The sequence below is a fragment of the Cyanistes caeruleus genome, chromosome 1 (genome assembly GCF_971803275.1).
Source record: "Cyanistes caeruleus chromosome 1, bCyaCae1.hap1.1, whole genome shotgun sequence".
Taxonomy (NCBI): domain Eukaryota; kingdom Metazoa; phylum Chordata; class Aves; order Passeriformes; family Paridae; genus Cyanistes; species Cyanistes caeruleus.
The window spans coordinates 130068042-130092836 of record NC_141701.1 but is presented as its reverse complement, the minus strand read 5'-3'; the positions used below and the strand labels follow the sequence as shown (position 1 = coordinate 130092836).

The window sequence follows — 24795 nt, the reverse complement described above, 5'->3', positions numbered from 1 at the left end:
TAAAGTATTGTGTTTTACTGCAGAAAAATGCAATTTGTAGGACACATATTGATGTTGAATCAAATCACAGGACTAAATATTGATTAGTCGTTATTGTCAAGATGTTCATGAATTCCAGCTCCAGAAGTATCAAAATTAAGGATTAGTAGGAAATTGCATACAATTAAACATGAAATTTAATATAAAAGTACCTGTAGATAATTACACTACAACTTTAAAATAATGTTCTAGGCTTAAGAACCACTTTTCTCAAAAAATAGCTGAGTGAGCTCAGCTCACTCAGGGCAGATAGATTATCCTAAGTACCCTTAGGATCTCAGGGTTAGCTGCCTCCCAAACTGGATTTTTCAAGGTTCCTACAAACATGAAAACATCCATATCAAGGCAGACTAAAAGTCCATCAAGATGAATGTTTTTTCCCTGGCAGTTGCCATTGGCAAGTGGTAGGGAAAAGAGCATAGCATGACACAAATATATTAGTACCGTGTTTTCAGTGTGCCTCACAAGAAATCTTTGGTGTAGAAGCTACCAAAGATTGAATCTGGAGTTTTTTAAATCACATAACCATTCTCACATCCTCTCCCAAACCAATCAGTTTCTATTTTTTGTCTTCCTCTGACCCACTTAACACTGTGTGCTACGCTTTTCTCCAGTACTTCCAGTTCTGTAGGAAAAAACCCATATTTTTGTGAATAAAACCATTTGTGGTTAATTTTTCAAAAAAAATATCTAGGATAGTAGCATAAACCAACAATACCAAGTGTCATACTTATCATAGGGTATGTCTCTGAAAACCTGAACTTTCATTTGAAACAGTGACATGATTTCACATCTTTTCTGTAGGATCTGAATAATTACTATTTTTTGATGCTTTTTGTCCATGTTAAACAAGGGAAAAGTAGTTCCTCTGGGCACCTTTTTTTTGTGTCCTAAAAGAAAACACGCAAAATTTGTAAAACATGCCAAACCCTTTCTCACTGTGGCCCTGCCTGGTGATCCATGACTTGGGGAGTAAAAAAGAAAACAAAGGCAAAATGTACTTAACCTGCCACTGCTAAATGTACAATGAAGAGAATATTTTTATTTAAAAGGCAGCAGCTGAGCTGCAGTTGTTTAATCAATGACTCCTGTGCAGCTGCATGGCCATGGCTCCAGCAGAAACCAGAACTAAAGTAACAACATTGCAATAGGCCAGAGTTGTGTTGCAAGCATTTTCAGAGTTATACTTCACAGTCACATCCAGTTGGATTGCTTCCAGACCTAAGACATTAAGCGTGTTTGAAAAAAATAATTAAAAAAGACAACACCTCAAAAAATCCCGTATCTAGCTGAAAAGAATTTTCATGTTGAACAGCACAATGAATTTGCATTCTATAGACTTTAATTAAACAGCCCTTTTTTTTTTGAAGTATTGTTCCTATTGCTGGCATCAGCATTTGTTTTGTGATGGTGCAAAAGGGACAGTGAACTGTGCTAAGAAATCCTCTTCTCCGGGGACTAAGTTCCTTTGTGTGAAACTCAGGTGCAGAGATGTGTGCACACACATGTTTATCATCTTTACAATCTACACAATACAGGATGTATTGAGCCTTCAAATAATCTATTGCATTTATACAATTTAGTCTGCCTAAAGCATATGGGTGAAAATAGAAACGTGCTTTTGTTTGTATACTCAGGAAAAAAGCTAATTATATGTGTAAGTGAAGTATAAATATTAAATATTTGATCACGTGGCATTTCACAGCTGTCTTTGCATAGCCTCCGTCTTTGGTTGGTTTGGTTTGCCTTGCCATTTGCAAGAATCACAGAACCATCTCTGTTTGTGATGGTAACACCTCTAGCCCTCAGCTTACCACTATACTGATCAGGCAACATCAGCTCAAATGCAGAAGAAAATTAAATAACTCCCAAATAATTTAACGTCACAGATGTTGAGAGTGTTTTGTTGGGGTTTTTTTAAGGATGGTGACTTGAGTCCACACATACTAATATTTCTTGCCCATATAGTTGAAAGCAAATGATGAGCCCATTTCAAAGTGTGGAAATTCCACTTACTAATTGCTTGTTCTTGACAACATGAAGTGTTTGACCTCGACTCTGAGGTATTTCTGCATAGACAGAATTGCCATGTCTGGCCCCAGACTGAATTAATTAGAAGCCATGTCTCGAGCTGTCAGTCTGCAGAGCAGCTCTGTCACTGCAAGACTTTCTTTTCCTTACTAACTCTCCCAGAAATGCATCAGGATTTCTTACCAAAGCAGAAGGGCAGATAGGGAAACCAGTGGGAAGCAGAAGATTGCAAAAAGGAACAAAAAAATACAGGAAACATGAAGACTCTGGTTCTTTGTTATTGTTTAGGAATGTTGAAGAGTGTTTCCAAAAAATGTGGAAATATGATCAATATTTTCAGAAAAGATATACAATCAAAGTTTAGCTGTTTGCTTTGTGCAATAAATACATGTAGAATTTTTTCCAAATCCACAGATATTAATTTGTTTAGAACACTTAAGAAGCATGAAGAACCTTTCAAATGTATTACAAAGATTAAGATTAAGATTGTAAAAGTATTTTACTACCTGCCTAAATTATTGCAAACACTGTAAAGGGAAGGAAAGACTGTTTTGCAGATGGAGATTATTTTGTTAATGGCTGTACCTCTGTTTTGAAAGCCTGAATATGTTTCTCCTAAAGATCTCAGTAGGCCTGGCCTACATGTGCATAAGTATATAATTTAGTTTTATTTATTTTGAAATTAAACAAGTGCATAAATTCCAGGCTCATGTGGAGATTCCTAATCAGCAATTCTCTCTGTAATTTTAGAAAAGAAATTATGGGAGCTCTGTGTAAGAAAACAATATGCCAAGTAATGAAATCATTATGAGCTAATTGCAAGTTAACTACTTTAAGCTAGCTACTAGTTGCCCTACTCCTCTAATATGGGTCAGTAATTATAGATGAAATTGTGTTACCAGCATAACATAATAATTATAACCAAGATGTTTTTAACATGGAATTATTGAAGAGTTCTCGACTTTCCAGTTCTGTAGCCTAAAATGGGAACTTTGTACAGGGCTGTGCTCTGAATCATCACTCTGGTCACTTGAAAAGTGGAGCTTATAGTGGTTTGTGTTGTTAATTACAGCATTTTGGATGTAATTATCATACTTACAGGATGACTCTTGGGGCCCACTGGTCTGCATGTATTGATTATCTAGCTGGCTGACCTGTCAAGTGGAAAAATGGTTATGTCCCACAGAAAATAAGGGAAATAGTCATCTATCATGTGCCCTGTAACACTGCAGGAGAAGCTGTGGAAGCTGGGAATTCAGGTAGACAGACTTAAGGCTGTCTGTGTGTCACTTCTTCTCAGCTCCTGCTGTGCTCTACAGTCTGTAGGAAACTGACCTCTAACCTGTGAATAATGCGAGAAGAAGGAGCTGATGGGAGAAAAATGTGTACCGTACCATGGTTTTGCGATAGAGTATGTGGCAAATAGGATTTCAAAGTGAAATGGGTGACAGAATTTCTCATAATTCTGGTGAAAAATTCTTTTTCAGATACGTTCTTCTTATGACTTTTTGCCCCTTCCGTTTTGTCAGGAACTTTACTTTTCTTAGAAAGATTCGGATTAATTTTTTTTTTTTTTAGGATAAAGCTGTGTTCCTATTCTTACAAGAAAATAAGATAGCATTTGCAGATTAATTTTTTTCTCAAAGACTGTGGCTTAGAAGAGCAATCACAAGGCTAAAAGCCATGGGAACTTTCCACTTTTTCATATTTCTACCGCCAACTGTCCTTAATCTCTTTCGTTTATTCAGACATGTACAAAGATAATTCACTTAAGATTGAGAAGCCGTTTGTAAAGCAGGGGAAATATTATTTGATGGGTAGACTAAGGCAGCCCTTGTGTGATCCTCTCTGATGGTAAGGGCGTCACTTAAGGCAGCAGGTGCGTTGGTGTTCCCACTTGTGGGAGGGGGGAGTGTCGGTGCTTGGGCAGCAATATTGATCTAGAAAACTGCAGAGACAGCGGGGCCAGAGCTGGGGATCAGACCTGGGTCAGCAGCAGTGAAGATGAGGAGAGACCTTGGCACTGCCAGGGATATTCATCTTCATTTATTCTTCGGTCTTGGCAACTCCTGCCTGTCCAATGTAAGGGGAAGCCTTTCCCAGGAAAGCAGGAAGAAATGGTCCTGCATCAAAGATTTTCTGCTTAAAATAAGACAAAACTGGAGAAATCCAAAGAGACAAAGCCCATTCACGCTGAGCTCTGGTGGCTCAGAAACCTCTCAGCAGCTCAGGTGAATTTGGGCCAGTGGTTAAGAAGAGAGGGCTTCAGTGTGGGAAGAGCTGAAGTGGAGGAGGATGCCTTCAAGTGAATGTGTGTGTCCAGGAAGATTGGGTAATGACTGGGTGAGGGCAGGATGGTAATTGGCTGTGAAAAATAACTGCAAATGCATGTGTTAGTGAATGCCAGGCATGAGGGGTTTTGTGAGGAAGAGATTAAAGGGCTTACTGTGCAAGTGGGTGTTGGTATTTATGGTAAGGAGAAAGGGAGGTTTGTAATTTACTTGTGCTTAAGGTGGTAACTTTTTTTTTTTTTTTTTTTTTTTGACAGTTTTGCAATCTTTGCCAGGGTCAGCAATTTTTAAAGTGATCCCCATGAACAGAAAAGCTTCAGAACTTTTCAGAGGAAATTTGAAGGTCACAGAGTGCTGCTGGTTCAGATATTTGGGATGCTTTAGTCTAAATCACACCATTTAGATTCTTTCAGCAGCTCATACTTCACAACTGTACAGTTTGCAAACAGGATACTTTCTCCTTTTTTATTCTTTGCACCTACATTTCTTATTTTCTATTGCTGAAAGTGATTACCAGTAATTGTACAAGTGTGGAAACAATTTTGAAACAGCATAAAACTGTTAGAGTGTTATCAACCCTTTGACTTTATAGACAGATATAGTTTGATAAACCCTTGTTGCCTGAATACTTCTGCTAGCTTTCAGCTTGCACAAGATTGCTAGAAATAGAAGACATTGTTTAGTGTCTAGTCATCTCATTTTGTTGCATACTTCAGCCAGAATAAATTCTCTGTTGCCCTACCCATTTCCTTGTTTCCTAATGCAAGATGTCAGGTCAGTAACTTGTTGTAACAGTAAATTGTTGTTGTGGTTGTTGTTGCTGTTGTTGGGAAGCATAGTTTTGTTCTTCTGGTTGAAGCACCCTAACAATGAGAACTACAAATCTCTGGATTCTGTGGATTCCATACAACATGGTATATATGATATTCGATATCCTGTAACTGTGCTCTGAAACAGGCAGATCTGGGAGAGATTTGTGTATACCCACAAATCAGAATTATGTGTTTGCTACCTATCTGTCCTGATTTTAGGGTTATCTTAAAGAGAGCTACTGACTTCATCCAAGTGAAGTTTCATGAGGAGATATGAAAAAGCACTTCATGGGAAACTATTGACATATGTATATAAAGACAGGCATTTATGTATATTAGTGTGTAGGATTCAGGAAATGTGAACATCTGGTTTCTCTTAATAGTATTTTCTACTATTTAATTAATAAGAATTATTTTGATCTCATTCATGTCTGACCTGAAGAATTCATGAAATCTAGTTCTCTCTCAAGTCAACACATCTCCACTGTGTATACATATTTGACGTGTCTTTGTGAACTTAGTAAATCCATCTATTTTAAAGGACAATGTCAAATTCTGTATTAAACCGTGGTCTGCTACACACATGTCCATTCTCCTTTTATTTTCTTTGAACACAGAACACAGTAAAATGTATTGTACAGTGTAGCAGTTTGATATCACTTTGATAGACATGATGTGACCTTATATACACACTCCAGTGTACTCTAATCCGTGGTCTCCCAGCTCCCACTCTGCAGGATTTTTGCGATGTTGATGGAACCCTGTGCTTTCACAGAGCAGCTGCAGTGACCCCTCACCCCGCTCACTGCTGCTGACAGCTGCCTACCATGTGTAGAGGAAACCTCACAGACTAAAATCTCCCTCATAAAGCAAAGATCTTTAGATAAGCATGCAGGCCTGATCATGCTACTACTTTAAAAATAAATAGTTTAAAACCAGAACTTTTGGTGTGGTGCTAAAAGAGTGGTAGCTAAATATTCAAGGCATTTTGCCTGGTAAAAATAATGGATATGTGACACAGTGTCTCCTTTTAAAAACAGAAAAAAGAAGACTTCAGCATAAACAATGAAAGGTATCCTAAGTGTAAATAATCTGCATAAGAAATGAGTTAATCTGTCTGTTAGGACAGGTTTAACTTGCTAAACAAGGCTCGTCGAGTTCTTCTGGTTTATGTTTAAGAACAGTGTCATAACTGCCTGAAGTCAGAAAATCATCCGTCCAATAATTCATGTATCAAATAAGGAAAGTTTATTCCATCTGAATTGTAACTTTTACCTGCACGGGGTATTTACTTCTATCAGGATTTTTATTTAGAAAAAAACAGAACAGAATGAAAGCAAGATTTAAAATAAAAGTGAAGAACAAAGTTGGGTGTGATGTTTAATTTTTTTTAATATTAAAACTTGAAATAATTATTAGGGAAAAACAGATTGGCATTGTACTTCATAAGGCATTTCTTCACGTACAGTACCAAGAATTATATCACTGCTAATGTTTTCCTGCTGAGCTGCCGTCATCTTTTGTCTTGCTGTCGTGTTACATTGATGTACCTTCCCCATTTGGGTAGAGGTCATTATCCTCGTGCCCAGCTGCATTGCCTCTGCTGTGCAGGTTAACTGCTTGAGGTCTTTTATCTAGACAAATGTTTTACCAGAGCTTTTGCTCCATGATGACACAAACTGTTCCTCAGAGGTCAAATCCAGATGAATTAGCAACTCTGTGAATATCTGAATATCCCTGGATATTCACATACTCATTCAGAGACCCAGGGGAGTTAAGGTACCAGCTTTGTGAAATGAATAAAAATAATTATTAAAATGTCCTTTATTTTCAAGAGTTTCTTCTTCCAAGTAAGCACTTGTATGTTGTCTTCATTTGGTATTTGTATCACTGTAAAATGGCTTGTCAAAAGAATGCCATTTTACAATCAAGTTTGACAAATACATGGTAATCATAATAGCCAATTTTTACAAATAAACTGCACATAATGAGCACAAATCGCAGTTCACACATTTTTTATATGCTAGCTAATTTTATCAATATCTTCTTTTTAAATAGTAGCTTTGAGACTATTAGCCATTCCCTGGGCTTTTCTGGTGGCTTCTTTTTGTGCATGATTGATAATCAAGAGACAAAATAACAAGTGAGAAAATGCCCTAAAGCTTGCTCAGCTAGGCTCAGATTTTACAACATATAGTTTTTGCTATCAATTATAGGTTAAAAGGTCTAACAAGTATGTTTCACCTTGCTCAGAATTCCAGCATTCAGATTTTGTCAGCCTTGTCCCAAACAGGAAATGATGTGTACAAGAGCTAATCCTCTGGATCTCTTCATAGGAATTTGAATGCCTTCCTTGAATTGTGAAATAGTATTTGGTAAGACCTTGCTGTACAAAAGTGATGAGCGCTGTAATTTGTCATACATATAGAAGGTTTTTGTCTTCTACTGTTCATACAAAACTCAATTTAGGAACATAGCTGAAAAAATATTTAGCTTTAGGGATATGATTAAAACCTACTGAAGCAAATGAGCTTTCTGGAGTACCAGGGGGGACTAGAAATGCTTCTCTCAATCTGGACTAAATTTCTTTTAACGTTTAAAACTTTTAAGTTTAGAACGACAGAAGCAGGACCAAGGTCACTTGCCTTCCCAGAGATCTAAAAGGTATCAATGCATAGCAGGATTTCAGTATTTATTGCTTTAGCTGCAAATATTTAATTTATGTTGAAAATACCAATATACAAATTTAACTCAGTAATTCCCATCTCTTCCTGTCTCCCACTGGGAAAACCACATTGGCTTCAAACAAGCTCTGTGTGGGTACTGGCCTCTTTGCATGGAGCCCCTGAAAGGGTCAGAGCTTCAGTAGTTAAAAAAAAAGATCAGTTTTATCCATGTGTGTGCATAAAAGCAGAAATATATATATATATATATATATATCAAGGTATGTCTTGTTGCCTTAGAACTTAAAACAAAGTGCACCTCTGAGCTTTGGAGCTCAGTTACTGGTCATGGGTGATAGCTGCAGTCATGTTTGGAATACATCTGCTGCACAGAGAACCTGGGGGAACACTGCTGTTCAAATGAGCAATATATTCATTTTTTTTGTTGGTTAGGGTGGTTAGGATTTGGGAGTGGGTTTTTTCAAGTAATTCTTATTTAGTAGTACATACACAAAAATTCTTCTAAGATCTTGTTTGTGTGAAAGCATTGGGAGCCAGAGAAAAAGAAAATTGTTCTTCAGTCTAATTATGATTTAGGCCTGGCAAATACTTAGGTTTTGGGACCAGTTTCACTCTGGAGTGGAGGGAGATTTTCAGCTGAATAGGAACTGATTCAATTAGTGCTTAAATTAATGAGTGATGTCTTTTCTCTGTCTGCTGTCCCTACTGGGGATTAGGCACAGTCTGCCAGGAAGGATACAGGGCTCATCTGAAGTATTGAGGCAATGAGGATGCAGCAAGGATATAGAGAACTGGCATTTTTATTTTTCAGTTAGGGCAATTAGTTGCATTAGCTTAATCATGTCCTCATAGCTTGGTTCTCTATGAAATTTTCTGCTTTGGTTCTAAAAAATGATCAAAGACTGACACTAGAATTTGAGTTTTGTTTGTTGTATGAGTTCATTTAGAGTATGCCAGCGGCTGCTGCATATTCACTCATTTAGCCAGTGAACCTAAATAAATGCCTGTTGGATATCTATTTAGCAGCAGGCTCCAGATTTTTCAACACCGTCTCCATGTAACCTTTTAATCTAGTTCTTGTCTTTGACTTTTCATATTTTATATATTTAACCCCTTGATGCAGATATTTTGCATTAAGTGCCTTAGAAATCCTGATTTACTGCCTCAAGGGATTAACCAGAATTCCAGTATTCTTGCTTTATCTACATTCATTTACACAGACCATTTATGCCTAATAAATACATTGGCCAGATCATATTTCTCTGCAAACTCTTAAGCCCTGAAAATAAATTTATGCAGTGACATAATGAAAATAATAAAAACTGTCTTGCATATTGCTCTTATTCTTGCTTTAAATATCACCTTCCAAATGCACAGTGGGTTTATATACTCCAGGTAAACACCATGTTTGAGGTTCATGCTGCAAAGCTCTAATTTTTAGTTGACTTCTAAGGGAATTTAATCAAACTACAGGATATATGATTCAAAGCAAAAAATGTAATTAAGAAAAATCCTTTTCTGTAGGCAAAGAGCAGCTTGTTTTCATTAATTTTATGAAGAATGTTGTTTTTCTTGGCTGAAAACTTAAACTCATGGGACAAAGGAAGATTTATGGGGTGATCTGCAAAATCACACAGGTTTTGTGTTGCAATGCTGTTTTTGCAGTGACCACTAGAGTCCTGATAGTTGAAAGTTTATCAGTATTTCTTTTTATAAATCTCTATTTCCAGAAAGGGCTTTTATTCAGAGATTAGCTTTGAGCTAAATATATGCACACAAAGGCTCAGTGTATATGTACTGTAGTAAGCATGTATATTTTAATGTAAACAATTTGTAATATTTTAAGAGGTCTTACATTACAAGGAAAAATGAAACTGAAGTAAGAACAGCTATTTAGATCTTCTATTCACATACTGCTTGTGCTTCTTCCTCATTATGCTTTATTTAAACAAATGGCAAACTCTCCAGCAGTTGCTGAAAGCCACTAGTATAGAAGATCAGAGACATGATGTCTCTTGCCCTGCTCCTTCAAGGTGTCAGTGCCCCTTGTGAGGTGCTTGGGCTGAAGATCTATGTGTCATATAAAGTTTTCATCTTTGTGATCATTAGAGTGGAGGTGCAGAACCAGAGACACAGCCGGGTTATTGGGTGGCACTTTGACTTATTTCTCCCTTCTGAGTTTTGACCCCTTAGATTTGAAGTTCAAATTCAGCTTTAACTTTGACACATGTATTTTTAAACCAAATAATGAGTTTATTTAGTTAACTGTATCAAATGAAATACCTTTTGTATCTTTAAAAATGTCTCTTTATGAAGATCAGTAGTTCACGAACAGTAATGAAACAACAATCTTAACAGAATGCTCTTTCATTCCCCATAATGTCAGCAAGAGTGTCTACTTGTTTAATGTTGTAGTAAACAGAAAAGTTCATGGTTCAGTGCTTAAGCCTCTGAGCTGTCTCCCCAACTGTTCCTGGCTGCCAGTACTTTACTTACTCAACAGGAAACTAATTTAATTAGTACAAAGAACAGGCCAGTACAGATGCCTGTATGAAATTCTTTCAGTTTTTAGAAGGCATATGCTAAACTCCCTACATTAGATGGAAAAACAGAGATTGTAACATTCACACAATGAAATATCTGTTAACCTGTATTATCAAAGGTTGCTGTCTCAAATTATTTTACTGTGGCCTTGCAACATCAAACCAGACAAAATATTTCAGTTGAAAGGCAAAGAAACATAGTAAATTTGAGACAAGCTTATGTTTCATATTAGGAATCTCGTCATCCTGTATGTGACTAACTGGGAAGATGTATCATGAGGTCTTAGCAACACTGCTTCTAAAGTCTGCTTCACAAAATTTATTAAAGTGGCAAATCCAGACACTACTTAGGAAATACAAAAATTAATGTTTCAAATTTAATTTTGTCCATCTGTGGTTTATACACTCAACTATAATTCTCATTTGTCAGGATCATATACTCTCATTTCTTCGGGCCCTCAAGTCACTTTTCTGTAGGATAATGGATTGTGGACACAGATGGATAGTTAATGTTTCCTTTCATCTTCATCATTCAGTGTTTCATCCTATGCATTATGGCTATAGCATCCATAATCTGCACCAGATATGGAATCATTAGTTTCCATGGTGGCTTCTCATGATTTGCATTCTGTCCTAGTTTTTTGCCAGCATTGTGAAGCCACTTTCACAGTCCCCCCATGAGCTGACATGGTATCAAGGTGTCTATTTTTATGCACTAGGTGCTGAAGCACAGGTATTAAAATGGCAATTGTTAAAAATGAATCAATTATTCTTGCCTGATTTTTCAGAGCTCCTTGCATCCTTTAGTGCTCAATATGTTCAGATTGGATTTCATTCTGCATTGACTTCAGCTGGAACAGTGAATGCTCAGCCAATCTGCAGCCCCAGCCAGGATCCATCTTGGATTACAAAGAAAATGAGAGCTGCCATGTGAATTTCTGTTAAAAAAAAAAAAAAAAAAAAAAAGTTAACATAACTTCTCTAGTATCATAAGAGCTCTGATAATGGTTTTCTAGCATCATCTTAGAACTATGGGAGAAGCAGGACTCAAATGCAGCTTTCCAAGCATTCAGCTACTGAAACTTTATTATTTTTTCTTGTCAGCCCATTCAACTTGAGACCTTCCAACTTCCACAGTAAAAGAATCAAGGGTCTTATTTTCAATAAAACCCTTTGTCTTACAAAAGCAGCATATAGTTTGAGCAGCAAATTTGGCAATGTTTTCTTTGGGGACAAGAAAATGATCATGTGTTAAAGACTACTACAGGTGTACAAGGGATTTGAGCTATTTCACAAGCATTTTAACTCCTTTCATGAGTTTTAAGTTCCGAAATTTTCAGAAACTGATAAAGTGGAAGAGGTTTTGGTGTATAGAATCATACTGATCCCTTCTTACTGATACCTTCTTTCACCTTCATTGAGATGTGGTGCCGGTGGGATTCCTACCTTTCAACCCTCAGTGTGAGGTCAGTAGATAGCAGTAGGAGGTGATTATCTTCTGTGTCAGGCTGACACAAGAGAAAACACGGCGCATTGTGCAAACAAGCTTACCTGCTGTTTGTTGGGCAGGAGATAATGCTGTGTGACCCAGGAACAATAGGTCCTCCTGCTGCTGCTGAAGAGACAGGCAGCCTCCTGGCTGTTTGCTCTCTGCTGTCTGCCCACTGCCTCTCCATGCCTCCCTCAGCCCTTTTTCCTGGCACTCACATCCCTATTCCCTAACCTGCTGCTTCAGCCTGTTTCCTCTCTCCTTGTCAAAAAGGAGTCAGTCACGGCGTTACACTCAATAATGCCTGTCCTGATCATTGTGTGTTTAACTTGAAAGGTGTTTTTAATATTGCTCTGGTGCTTAGCAACCCTGTATTATGCCACTGCCCAAAAAAACCTACCAAAATTGATACTTGCAAAGATGGGAAGAAGAGTCCATCCCTACCTTTATCAAAGTTAAATGTTATGGAAGTTGGTTCTTTCTCTTTGAACATGTTACTCTTCTGAGTGTTTTGTTTGCCTGCCTGTCCTGGTCAAAGATTAAATGACTGAGAACATGGCAAATCCTGGCTTTCTTGTTTAACCACTATTAATCACTTGACATTGCATTTAGAGCTAGTTTGCACAAGATATGTGAAAAGCAAAGAGCCTCACTCACATGCTGGCTTAACAGCCAGCAACGTTTTCCCCTCCCATCTGCTGTGTTCATTATTATTTAAAAGCAAATCAAGAGACAGAATTGGATTAGCAGAGTGGGTGGCACCAGTGGAAAACAAGCTCTGCGCTGGCAGTCACCCTGCCAAGTTCATGTGAAATTGCCCATTTTAGTTGGCAGCTTCAGCTTAGCTTGGTGTGATGACATATGGGCCTAGAGGGTAAGAATCTATTTCCATATTATAGCAGCTTCTGCTGTGAAACCTCGTAGTTTGTAGCTGTGTGACTGCCTGGCTTTGGCTGCAGGCTCCCCTCCTGGTCTGCTGTGCCACTTGGGGCCCCTTGGCCATTGTCTTGGCATTTTTCCAAGGTCCCCTTAGCAGCTCTCTGTTGATACCTGGGTTGCCCCCAGCTACTCCACTGGTCCCAAGCCATCAGCAGGTTGACTGTCAGAAGCAAAATAGGGAAGCTCATAACCGTCTCATCTGTGGTGCCCCCATAATCAGAGAGAAACCAAACCCTTGCTTTCATTTTTAATGGTCAGTCGTTTCTCAAAACACCAGGGATATGTATTTTAATGTTTGAAAAATAAATAACATAGTGTGTAATTTACACATTGACTCAAAACTCAATCACCTCATAAATAGGCATTTACAAATGAAAAATTAACTTCTTAAAATTAATAAATACTCCCTGTTTAAAGTATTAGTGATCTAGAATTTTCCAGGATATGATTTCAGTGTCCAGTGTTGTCTATTGTACTTCTGCATAAAGGAAGTTTTGGTGCCTTGCATTGAAATCCATGTGACAGGGATACCACCAATTAAGTCAATTCTGTAAAATAAGCTCAAAGATATTTCAGGAGCCAGACTGCCCCTAAGTCCCTCAGCTTTGATTAGTGAGTTAACAATAACATTTCTTACTTCAGAAATCTTTTTCATCCTCTACTTACTATAGAAGGAAAATAATTAAAATAACTCTACGCAAAGCCATTTCAAAGCACAAAGAATGTATCTCTCTGAGTTTACAGTACCATTATTGCCAGTTATTACTTGACAGGATAAAAATGTTTGAGGAGGGAGAATTACAGGCTGTTGACTTGACTTTAAACTATTTATTATAATTTCCAATGCCTTTTTTGATCCTTTTTTTTTTCCCCCATTGGACATTCTCTATTGCTACATATTTCTTTAGATAGCCTTGTTTTGGGGATAGTGAAGAGGAGCAGAGAAGTCTTCCTGTTGGCAGTATATGATCCTCTCCTGTGCAATATGAGAAATGGAAAACCTTATTCCTGTTAATCCTTTTTATCACAGCCTGTGCATGGTAACAACCCTGGTCTAACATAGTTTGACTAAGGTGGACAAAGATGATGCACGATGCCATCAAGAACCCCCAAACACTTCCAATGAGATGAGTTGCACCTTGGGAGATGCGAGCTGGTGCAGAGGTCTGCCTCCCCACTTGTGCCTGTCTCTGCTCATGCTGCAGTGAGGTCTTTTTATGCATAATATGATTGTTGTTGCCGTCTTCCTGCTGTTTATTCAGCAAGGATGGGTTGAGAGAATGTCAGAAAAGGGGCAAACATGTCCCAGTCAAGGATCAAAAACTAGTGCCCTTGAAAAAGCACGTATTTATCACCCAATGGCTGCAAAATTTGAACATAATAACCAGTGAGGTGGTTAGATGGTATCACTATTAATATATCAAACTAAAGGCCTGCATTTTGTAAGGACTTATTTCTGTGATGAACTCAGTTTTAGAAGTCCCTGCTGGGGGTGAGAGATGTGATCAATGCTCAGACTCCAGTAGCAGAGTCTTTGTTACTGCCTATGCAGAGACCTGAGCACATCACTTAGGCACAAAGAGGCAGCTTAGTTCTTTGTTCATTTTTATGCATGAGCTAGTTTCTCATTTTTCCATACATAACTGCTATCATTCTTCATACCTAAATTGTATTTTTGTTTCTGGATGAACTTAAAAGACTTTTTGGAAGGGTCTAATAATCAGAAGCCTGTACTTTAAGGTGAAAAGGGCTAATGAGATACAGAAAGCCATACTATCTGTAGAGAGCAATTCAACGTTCTCCTGGTGCATGTATTTCACCTCCTTTTGATATTTAAACCCAGAGCATGTCAGTTACAGAGGTGTTGGGTATCATTCTGTATAGCTGTTATCTGTCCATCTGTTCTGCTCTTTCTTTCTCTTCTTTCCTGTAACCATTTTCAGCCTCGTGTCTTTGATATTTTTGGTAGATACAATTTACACTTTACATTACTCAACAGGAATACAAGCTGATCAGGTGGACTGAGCTTCAGTAGCCACAAATAAATGAGAACTTACTGTAGTGCTTTGCTGTTCAGCAATGCTAGAGAAGTTTCAGTTTGAAAAAACCATCATAAATGAATTTATGTGCCCACCCAGATTTATTTTAATTAAAATCATCCATGAGTCTTGGCTGTTGCTTTGACTACTAAGTACTTACAAATAAGCTTAATAGACATGTTTGTTTTTTCCGCAGCTGTAAAAATATATATTCTGCTAGGATTGGTTTTTTATCTGATTTATTTAAATAGAGTTAGGTAAAGATGCAGTTTATAGGGAAGGTTAAAGGGTCAAAATCCTATTTAATTAACTTATACCCACTTGGGAAGCAGCCAAGGTAAAAGAATGCAGTGAAAGTAAGCTTCAAATAATATGAAATCTTTGAAAAGGACTAACCACCTTTGGTGAAAGGCTTTCCTGTTCTTAACCTTGTGTCATTTAAACTATTTAAATGAGCTATGCAAAACCTTACTTTTATAATGGAGCTTCAAAAAAAAAGATTAAGTATTTCTTGCAGTTACAAGAAAACCAATGGTTATACCACTTTTGAAAGAAAAGCCTTTAGTACTCCATCTTACCATGATCCCTGTCGTTGCATACCACAAAATGCACTGTTTGTAGCACCTGATTTGACATCTACTGTTTCTGCCACAAGCCTCTCTAGTGTGCGAGACTGGTTTTTAAAAACACTTAAATCTTTTAAAAAACGAAAAGGAAGGGGAAAGCCTCTGTAATATCTGAAGGAGGTCTGCTTTTCAAAGGGTGTAGATCCTGCTTGGTTTCTAAAAGTTGTGTCTATGAGAGGAATCTCACACTGGATTTCACAAACCATGCCTAATATCTGAGCATCTTAGTCATACATGTGGAAAAGGTTCATATCCCAACCAGAGTGGGAGCTGTGAGAAATAAAATCACTGAGCTGCTTTGTGATCTCCTTATGTACTAGACAGAATATCCTCATTGCTGTAGTGATGCTCTGCAGAGGTGCTAATTCTGGAACATTTTTTCAGTTTAATGCCACAGAGACTGCACTGGGGAAATATTTCTGTTTTAGCGCTCCATATGGTTTTCTATGTAAAAATGGAACTGGCAGAGAAGAAAGCAGCTGGCCTGAAGCTGCCAGGAACTATTTCTAATGCAGATTTGCAGCAAAAATCCCAAGTGGGAGCTGTATAGGTGAAAGGACTGCATAGCAGTACTCAGCAAGTATCAGCACATCCTCTAGGGAACGAGCATGAAGACAAGCAATACCTCATAAAGACACCATTGCATTTCCTAAACTGGGATTTTTTTCTCCTCTCTTCCATTCTAGTCTTAGGAACTCCCAGGCTGGGAAACAACTGAGGCTTGAAAATGTCAACTGCAGACTTCCTGATATCTCTGTCAATAAATACCATTGTATGGCATTCATGGTATGTGTGGACACATAGATTAGGAGCTTAGGACATAATCATATTTGGAAATGTATTCCAAAATTTAAATATGTCTGTTACTTAAACTTGCCATTAATACAATATAATATACTATAGTCATGGGAAAGATCCTTCTGCTTCAGTATGTGAGGTCTGCTTTCTGTCCAACTTATATATGTTTAAGTGTTGCAGTGCTGTCCTAAAAAATGTATTTTAATTGACATGACCCCTTTGCCATGATGCTCAGTCTCTCAAAAGTCACAGCAGCAAACAGAATGTATAACCAGATGGTGTTTACCTAGAAAGATATTTACTATCCAGAATGCAGCTGCAATAATATCTGTTCTGTCAAGCTGAAACAAAGACATTCATAATTCTGCATTCCAGATTTAAAATTCCTTGCTGGTTTGCAAAGTACTTTCTAGGAAGAACACTAATGGAAATAAAAATGCAGGTGAGAAATGGACTTTTTTTTCTTTTGTTTACCTATCCCTCTTTTTTTCTTTCTTCTGCACCTGAACACTCACCCTGTCTTCTCAAAGAAAAAAAAAAATGACATGACTTAATTCCAAGCTGCTTGTAGGTACTTGCAGGCTACTAGAACGATTGTGGTAGTGATAAACATTCACACTTTGTTTTCATAATGCTTAGCATTTATCTGTGGGGTCTGAGGTAGTTTATAGTGTTGTGATTCCTTGCAGAGGCATTTTTAAATTCCAAGGAATCTTTGTTAGAGCAAAACGGTCCACACCCATCTCTAGACTATCCCACAGCTACTCTGCACTGATTAAACCAGCAGCATTAAATTTGTTCCAAGACTACTTAGCTTTCAAGAAGTAACTTGACTAATGTTAACAATCACATGTATACTAAATGCCCTATTTTTAAGTACCTGTGGATACTTTAATTTTTACATGAGGCAGGGCTTAATTTTTGGGAGGAGGTAAATGCTAATGAGTCATCTGGCAGGCATTTAGTCTTTCACATGTCATTTTGTCCAGCAGACTTCGCTTTGGGAATAAAAGCCATGACAGGGAAAAGCAGGAATAAATTTCTGATTAAGTTCTCTGAAGATATGTACTTCTTCTTGTTAGAGGGGGAGAAGTGGAAAGAGATAATCAAGCACATCATTTTATTTGGGTTTTGAGTTGGTCAGCTGTTTTGCAAATAATATAAACAAACAAATAAATAAATATGCTTAGGTTTGAGTTGATAAATAGCACTGTTGATAACAGCTACCATCATTCCTGACACTGGCAGTCAGTAAGTTTCATTTGTGGTATTTGGAGGGCACAGTTGATCTGCTTTCCCTGAACTCTAGGGTTATATTCTTCATTCAAAGCTAGATAGTTACCTATAAAGAATCGGATGCTTTTCTATCCTGCCTGAATTCTCTGAATTCTGGTTAAATATGACTTGAAGCTTCACAAATTGTTAAACATCTCCTTGATATGCTGGTAGGCCAACATATTCTTGCTGCTAAAGAAAATTAAAACCAACCTAAAAAATTCAAAGAACTTCCAGTCAGAGGCATGGGCTCTCAGCCATCTCTTGTTTGCTGCTCCCTTGAAACATGTACCGGAGATTATCCTTATTAGGCTATTTTACGGGTATTCCCAGATCTTTAGAGTATGGTTTTCTTCCTTTTTAATTAGTAGGTCATTATATGACAACTTCTGTCTGTTCCCCTAAGTGGCTGGCTAAGGCAGATTTCACAGTGTTTCTGGATACCTGAAAATAATTAGCCATTTGTGAGTTGGGAAGTAGATTCAGATTTTAGAATGAACCTTTGTTCCTAGTAATGCACTGGGGAATGCTGCTGATGAAAAATAAGGATGTTATTCCATCATTTTGTCTTTGCAAACAAGAACAGCGTGGTAATTTTCTGTCTAGCTCTATCCAGGCAGTTCCTTCTTGCTCCCTCACCAGTTTTCAATCCCATTGGCTGTGATGAAGCTAGTTGGAAGTTTGTTGTTAACTGGATTACTTCACTATGAAGTTCTACATAAAAATGTCACTTCTGATACCTTTAGTGATACAAAAAATTCCACAGAAAATTTCACACTACGAGTGACGGGGGCACCAGGGGCAGGGACAAGGAGTTAGGTTTGCAGCAGTGGGAATTTCTTAAACTGGCTCTGCCACAAAGGTGAGATATGGTAGAAGGGTACCACAGCTAAGCTCACTCACACCCAATTGCTTGTAGTTGAATCTCCCATCCCTTGACTGTTTAGCTCTTCAAGAGAGTTTGGCAATGAGCAGATCTCTCACCAGCCATTCTGGACCTCCTTTTCTCCAGAGACAGGTTCAAACCAGTAACAAACCTGTTAACCAGGGCATTAATGCCTTTATATCATCTTCCAACATGTATTTCCTTTCTAAGTTCTGCTATATACAACTGTAACAGATAGGCTTTCTTTTTTTTTTTTTTTTCTTTCAGATATTTTAATTAAGGTATCCACAAATTTTATTCAGGCATAGCATTTACTTATCTGTTTCAGAGATGAGAGCTGGGCTACCAGTGAGATAAGGATCTCATTGTGTCAAACACTGGCAGAAATTGTAGGTTTGGGTTCTCTCATTATAGATCCAGGGAGACAGCATTTCTCCAATTCATGTTCAGTCAATTCCTCTTTGTCAGGCTATTTTGCAAGTTATCAGGGTGAGAAGCATAGCAATTCAGACATATCACGTTAATCAGATAGGAAAAAGGTTAGAAGAAGTAGGGATTTGGCTGTTTGTCAGGTTTGAGAAGTCTATTCTTGCAAACAACTAGCACTAATATTTTTCTGTTCTTGATGTGTACCAAAATCTTCAACTTGTGTTTTTGTATTTAATAAGGTTTCTATGGCTTTGCTTGCAAACTATATTAAGCTCAGTAACACTGCTATTTTTATAGTATCTTCATCTGAAGTACTAGTTTTCCCAGAGCTCACTCACAGAGGGCTGTGCTTTATTCTCAAAAACTAGACGTGTAGTAGATTCAGTCCTGGCCATTTTTCATGTGAAGCCTTATTCAAATGGTAATTGTGAAGGGCTTTGTGGACTTTGTTCTCAACTCAAAGAAAAAACTTCAGCTGTGGGCAGCTAGGGTAGGAAAGAATTTTTGCTGAAAGGCTTGTAGAAAACTGATTTGGAAGTTACCACAGCCACTAGAAAGTTAAAAGTATACCTACAAATCAACAGTGAAACCAATCACATTATTAAATAACATTGGAAATTAATATTATGAATAAAATATATTACAGTGAAGATCAGGCTTGTATTCCTTTTTTTCTTCTCACTATGAAGGAATTAATTATAATATTTTGTAGAGACTTGTGTGCAAAGTTCACAGGGTTGGTTTGCAATTACTGATATGCATATATGCTACTTAGCAACTGGTGTGTAACTTAAGGGTAAGTCTTGGCTCTTCAGAATGGATACACATTCACAGAGTCAGGTGATGCAGGACTTTAATTTTGAATTCATACTGTGCATAAAATTTGGAAAACTCACAGTCCAAGTAAAGATTTCAAGTTTCAAGATTTGGTAGTTTCAACTACCAAATGTTGCAACTGTTTTAATATTACATTTTTGATAAATTTACCTGTATTTACATAATTTGAACTATTGGTGGTTCCAGCTAAAACTGGACACTAATTTGAGGAGACACTCTAAACCCAGAGTCTGGGACCTAAACCAGGACCCTTGTTACAAAACAGGTTGCAGTGGGATGAAATTACTTGCCTACAGTCACATTCAGCAGGAAAGCCAAAATCCTGGTTTCTGTTTTCCAGCCCCATATCCACACTGCCACAGACATCTCACCTTTCAAAGGTTACGTCACTTATTTAAAGTATGCTCATAAAATAATTTAGTTTATAATTGTATTACTATTCTGTTTTTTTTTTTATTATTTTTTTACTAGTTTACAATCCTTGTCTAGCACTCACTTCTTTTAGGGTCATCCCTTTGCACCCACCCTGAAACTGCAATCAACTCCCACACACAAATCTATTCAGAGTTGCAGGGCTCTACTTAGAGGCAAAGTCAATCACTGAAAAATTCTTTGTGGAGAGAGGAATTCGTAACACAGCATCAGGATCTGTATTAAGATTTATATGTTAGAACTGTGAAGAATATATAGAAATTTTCATTACTTTATGTAGAAATCTCTTATGTTTAAGAATACCAGTATCTAAGACACAAGAGAAGAAAAGAGAAGAAATTAACCAGTTAATTCTGCGCTTCTTATTTGTCAAATATGGTTACTGCTAAGTACTCATAGCACTTATAATTACTATAAGTATCCTGTACAGTGCTGCATCTGTGAAAGAGTAGTAGCCAACAATTGCCAAGATAATCTAGAGGTGTCATTTAAACATTAAGTGATATTAAATAGCTAAAGAAATATGAAGTGAATTGGTAAAGATGTGGCCTGTGTGAGGGGGAGAAAGGTGAGAATAATCTCTCTATTGAATTATCCCCCATCCTAGGAACAGGACTGGAAATCATATTTATAGTGTATTTTGCAAAGGAGTTATTTTGCGAACCTGATATTTTGGCCACACATGTAATTTGTACATATTTTGTTAAGGCTTCTTTACTTCTTTAGTTACAGAGGTGCAGGATCCTGAGTTGACACTATAAACTGACCTTGTCAATGTGGGCTTTGACAGAAACTGAAATTATGCTTCAATAATTCAGCCTTATTCAGCTTCTGAATGTTGCTTTCTAGACACATGACAGGGAAGAAGATACTTTGTTTCAGTGCTATTTTAGAAGTGATGCAAATCCACTATGTTCCTGTGTGTTACAAGTCTTCTGAGTTCAGGAACCACTAACCAGCCTACAGTTGAAATTATTTCCTTCAAACCCTTCTCAGTCTGTCAAAAGATTCTAGTTTTTCTAGTGTGTCTCTTTCTCTTCTTCTTCTTTTTTTTTGTTTTTTTTTCTGAATAAATTTTTAATGGCAGCCTTAAGTCTTGCCTCTCCTGTGTATTTTGGGGCATAGATAACTAGATAAAACTAAAGCCCAGCAGAAAGCAATTTAAGTAACCTTATATTTAGCCTTAGTGAATAGTATTCCTCAGGAAACCACAAACAAGGTATAGTCCATAGAAGAAAAGCTTCCAACAAAGCTAGCCTGTATACTGAATAATCTTTGAATTAGCACCTCTGAAGATACTCAGAGCAACTTTATAGGCATCCATCTACCGAGCCTTGTCCATGGGGTAATTTCTGAGCCTGAGCTAACAACACTGCAGATCATTTATTTTTCATATATAAGAACAAATGCATTTCTTTTAAATTTCACAGAGGTAAAACAGGGAACTGTGAAGGAAGGCAGACTATCCAGTGTGACAATTGCATATTTTAAAGCATATATTTATAGAAATATCTTTTTGTTCCCATCCTTTCTACACACATTCAGACTCATACATACACATTTTTTGTATGTTTGCATTTGTGCACATATATCATAGACACAGATATAAAACATATGTATGCATGTATATCTGTACATATATTTGAAGGGGAAAAAGGATTTATGGCAGCTGGCCAGATTTAATTTGTCTGCTTGTATTTAGCACTTAAGGGCTTATATACTCAGTTTGCTCAAAAGAGTGAAGAAGTACTCCTTGCTTCTGCCTCAAATCAGAAATGCATGAAGTGCAGCTGCAGAGATAATACATTCTCCCCAAAGGCTTTGGCTGAGCAAATTAGGTGTCAATGGGGTGCCTGCACAGGCAGTACTCTCTCTAATTAGTCTCTTGAGCCTAGTTGGTGGCAGGTATAAGATGATCTAATCAATTGGTCTGTGTCTGATGGTACGTGTAAAAATCCTAGCAGGCAGAGCTGTCTCCCACAGGTCACTCACCTGCACAGCAGGAACGCTCATTTTCATTTTTCATCTCTTCCATCGCATGATGCTGACAGTTGGTTTTAAGGAAATTGAATCCAAAAAATATCTAGTTCATAGGGCACGTAGGTCAAAATAAAGTTGCATTATGGGTATTGGTGATCCAATTAATTAATATTTATAGCAACAAGTTGCATGTAGATATTATCTGAGTGCAAATAGTATTACTAATGTTTAGTTGGCTTTTTAAAATGATTTCTCTAACAAAGGTAGGAATAAAAGGTGTGGGGAAAATCACCTGTTAATACTATACTTTTTATTTCAGAGAGGATGAACAGTATCTGTGGCGTCTGCATGTGTGGTGGAGGGAGAAGCAGAAAGAGTATTATTGTTGATGGTCTTAAATACTTCCATGTCTCAGCTCATAAAGAATACAGTATCTCCAGTTGTCAGCTCACATTTTTATTTTAAAACTGGAATACTCTTATAATACTGCTACATCAGCTGCCACAGAAATAGACCTGAGCTCTGAGTGTGCTTTGCATGCTAAAGACTCTGCAGGAGCACAGCTCCACCCAATGTGATAATTTATACAAAAATTAAAAGTACCTAGAGAAGGATGCTGATGCTGCCAAAAGGAACATGTATGGAACTAGTATTTTTACAGGACAGGACATTCTTTCATTAATTAAAATAAAGAAAAATATTTGGGACTTAATCACGCTCCTCTGCCTGATGTCTCGAGAGTATGATTAATGTTTAAATTACAAGCTTTGGTTTGCCTTTCTGGAACCACTGCTACTGTTAGTAGCAACAGCTGCTGCATTCTGAAGTTGGTATCTGGTGTTTTTAAGGTGGATTAACTCTATCCCGTTCAGGGTCAGGAACAAACAGAATGTATGCAGCAGAAGTTTTCTCTAGGTAACAAACATAGAAATTAGTCACTTCATATAGATCACTTACTATTTCAAGTACATCATTAATTTACTTGTAGAAAGCTATTAGGTTTAGTAGAGATGTCATGAAAACCAGAAGTACCAGGATCTGTGGTGAAAAAAGTTCATTTTTAAGGCAGTCTATTATGTTTCAGAGTTTGTTGTTGCTTGTTTGTTTGGGGTTTGTTGTTTTGGTTTGGTTTTTAAGGGGATATGAAATAACAATATTTTGCTCTTGGGAAATCACAAGTTGTAAATATTCCATTTAACAATTTACAATTTTATAAGCAAAGCTGTGACCAGAGGCCATAAGCATAATCTGCCAAGTCACCAGGCAAAATTTTGATTTGTATGATGAGGGAGATGCATAAATTCTAAGCAAGGATATTTAAAAAATATATCTTTAAAAATACAAACATGGAATATTAAGCCATCTGGACACTGAACGGCAATACTGTGTAGAGGGCCCTGCCTTGGGTCTTCGTTATGTGAACTGATGTTTCAGTTCAAGAGCCACACTGAAGAAACAGTGCTTTTTTACTAAAAAGATTGGTTCACACTAGTCTGAAATTTTCTGGGTTTTTTTATTGTGGATTTTCTGCCTGGAAAAAGAGATTTCCAGCTTATGAGAGTTGTTTATTTGATGCCTCATCTTAAACAAAAATAAATGTGAAGAGAAAGTGCACAGTGATTACAGCACTCCTCTGACAAGCAGCATATCTGTGTTCAGCATAAGAGAAAGCTGGCACTCCACACCAGCTCTCTGAGGCAGGGGAAGGGACTTCACCTGTTGACTCCACTTTTGAATTGACAATACACATTCAGAGCATTAGGGATTCAGATGCAAACATCATCTGTTCCTAACCACCACACTTGTGTCATGTAAGGATTCTGTACACAGGAGAAACACCTCAGCAGGCGGAGAAAGGGTTCAGAACACCCTGCCCATTCGGGCACTGGTGTGAGCAGTGGGTCTGTCATGCAGGCTGGCTCCCAAACCAGGTGTGTTGCACATTTCAACACTGCAGAGAGACTGACACCACCATACTGTTTCCTGGTTCCAGTTGTACTGTGTCTTCTGACTTTCCCCAGCCAGAACTGTTAGTGAAATGCGGCATCAAATCATGCTCTTTTCCGGTGATCTAATTTAAATCTGGAGCTTGTGCAGAAGGTGGAGGGTGGTGTTGCCCACCCATCATGCCCATACAGAGTCTCTAAACTTCACAAGAAACCAGTTGCAGCCCTGGCATGGCAGGATCCAGCAAAGCTAGAGCTGACAGAGTTGTGATCATAAAACTGTGATCTACCTGATACTGAACCAGAGCAGGAAACCTGTAACCTCTGCTATCCTTTCTTAGTCTGCAGTGTTCTGTCTCCAGTCTGCATTGGTGCTGGCAGTAGTTGCCAGTGTGCAAAGATTTTTTTCTTCCCCCCATGTGTTATATGGTAGCAGCTCTCAGTTTATTCATTTCTAAAGAATCTCTTAAATGTTCTAGGGCTTGATTCTGAAAGTGCTAAGCTTCTAATGAGGGTATTCCCCATTCCACAAGCTCAGGCCCTGCCCTGGAGAATGTGTCATCAGCTTTGCCTACAGAGCCAGACTTGAAACCAGACAATGTATTATTGTTACTGGGAAATTGTAGAATAATCCTAGGAGAAGTGTGATACTTACCTCATTGAGAAATTGTTCTGAGGTCCAGTGATAGAAAGGAAAAGTTCTGTGTAATTAAATTCAA

General features: G+C 37.7%; 1 protein-coding gene across 8 annotated transcripts in view; it reads left to right on the top strand.

Moving 5' to 3' along the window:
* Positions 1 to 24795, top strand: part of CDK14 (cyclin dependent kinase 14) — a 341278-nt gene that overhangs the window by 278821 nt on the left and 37662 nt on the right. Inside the window, exon 15 of one of the 8 annotated variants that reach the window (XM_086857937.1) lies at positions 16180 to 16200. The exons of 6 other annotated variants lie outside the window; for them this stretch is intronic. The gene's annotated coding sequence lies outside the window, so the exon portion shown is untranslated. Of the gene's footprint in view, positions 1 to 4618; positions 4640 to 16179; positions 16201 to 24795 lie in introns of those variants that run through there. One more of the 8 variants, XM_086857922.1, reaches the window with a different exon arrangement.